Here is a 2,164-nt window from a genome sequence, read left to right as displayed (position 1 = left end):
TTTAAATATATTTTATTGATTTTTTACAGAGAGGAAGGGAGAGGGATAGAGAGTTAGAAACATCAATGAGAGAGAGACATCGATCAGCTGCCTCCTGCACATCCCCCACCGGGGATATGCCCGCAACCCAGGCACATGCCCTTCACCGGAACCGAACCTGGGACCCTCCAGTCCGCAGGCCGAAGCTCTATCCACTGAGCCAAACCGGCCTCGGCAGGTATTGCGTGTTTTAAAAATTCTTGCAGCATACCAGTGTGCCTCTTGCAGCATACCAATATTGAAAATTGCTGAGCTAGGGGCATGACCTGAGCATAGTATTTCACTTTTCTGACTTCCTTCAACTATAAAAGAAAAGATTGAACTAAATGCTCCCAACTCAGACACTCTGAACTTTTTTTATCCTCTGCATAATTTCAGTAAACAGGGCGACTAAGGCATACCCAGAGCCTGGGAAGGAGAAATCTTGGTGACTGTAACCAATTTGTCACCAACCTCTGTTTCTTCCTTCAGTAGAATGGATCTTCATCAGCTAAACTATTGCAAAAGTCTAGTGGCAGTTTTCACTGTCTCTGATTTGTCCCGCATCATACCCCAGGCATCCTTGCTGGGCACTACCACATTTCCAACCTCCCTGTCATCACCATGTAAATTTATGTAAGGAATGACAACTATTTTTTAAATGTGCCAGAAAAAAAAAAAGTTCCTAGGTGCAGAAAGAATGCACCCCCACACTCCCCCTTAAAGCAGTTGACTGCAAAGTGGCTACTGCAAATAAAAGGCAGAGATTGTTAGATTAGATAAAAGCAAGCCCCAACTATATGCTGCATAAAAGGAACCCACTTTAAATATAAGCACAGAAGTTAAAAATAAAAGAGAGATAAAGACATACTAAGCTAATAGGAGTCAAAGAAAGCTTGGGTGGATGTGTTAATATCAGACAAAGCCAACTTCGTATCAAATAATCTTGTAGAGATAAGGAGGATGGCTGCTGAATGCGACTGTTGGAGAGCTGGCCGTAGCAAGAACCGTTTCTAGAAATAGGCAACCACAGTGCAGTCATAATTGAGTTTGTTTAGTAAAGTGACCAAGGAAATCACTGTAGTCTGATGCTGGATGTGGGACACAGAGATGGCTTGGGCCTTCTCTGAGGCCTAAATGATGGACATAGGAGGCTGGGGGCTCTGAGTTGGTTTGAAAAATGCAGGGAGATCTTCCATAAGAAATAGTGCTGGCAGTTCCTGCGGCTGCTGCGCTACCTTAGGGCTGGATCGGTGGGGAGGCTGGGGCTGCCGCATCAGAGCTGATGAAGGTGGATGACGTGGGGCCGCCGCTTGTGCCCGCATTTCTGGTTTGTGGTTCCCACCTTGCATATGTAAGCAGTGACGGGGCCGCTACATAAATCCCTTCGCGGTGGAGAAATGACCATGGAAACAATCGAATCTCAACAGGATGGAAGTGTAACAGATTCTGTGACAGAGAGAGAAACTGCAAATATGCAGGCCCAGACTGGTCAAAATTCAATCCCGAATTTAGCTCAGGTTTCTGTAGCTGGATCAGGCCCTGGAAGAGGTTCCCCAGCTATAACTCTAGTACCGTTACCTTCGGGCCAAACTGTACACGTCCAGGGTGTAATTCAGACAACACAGATACAAACTGTTAGGGTAGCAACAATCACAGAGACAGATGAGTCTACAGAATCAGAAGGTGTAATTAATTCTCATAAATGCAGAGAAATCCTTTCACGAAGATCCTCTTATCAAAAAAATACTGAATGAACTTTCCTCTGATGTTCCTGGTGTTCCCAAGATTAAAGAAGAAAAATCAGAGGGCGAAGGAACACCACCTAACATCGCTACCATGGCAGTACCAACTAGCATATATCAGACTAGCACGGGGCAATACAGTATGTATGCTGCAATTCGATATCATAGTGCTAACTTTTAAGTCCTGTTACAATGAAGCAACTTGGGTTTTGACATTACTGTTCCTTTTTTTTAAAAAATATATTTTATTGATTTTTTACAGAGAGGAAAGGAGAGAGATAGTTAGAAACATCGATGAGAGAGAAACATCGATCAGCTGCCTCCTGCACATCTCCCATGGGAGATGTGCCCGCAACCCAGGTACATGCCCTTGACCGGAATCGAACCTGGGACCCCTCAGT

The 2,164-nt window shown here is 44.5% G+C and overlaps 1 pseudogene; it reads left to right on the top strand.

Annotated features, from left to right (window-relative positions):
• Window positions 1-1,271: 1,271 nt before the first annotated feature.
• On the top strand, window positions 1,272-1,944 carry LOC102756678 (annotated as a pseudogene).
• The last annotated feature ends 220 nt before the right edge of the window (window positions 1,945-2,164 follow it).

Source organism: Myotis davidii, unplaced genomic scaffold (genome assembly GCF_000327345.1).
Source record: "Myotis davidii unplaced genomic scaffold, ASM32734v1 scaffold198, whole genome shotgun sequence".
Classification (NCBI taxonomy): Eukaryota; Metazoa; Chordata; class Mammalia; order Chiroptera; family Vespertilionidae; genus Myotis; species Myotis davidii.
This window is presented reverse-complemented; position numbering and strand designations above follow the sequence as displayed.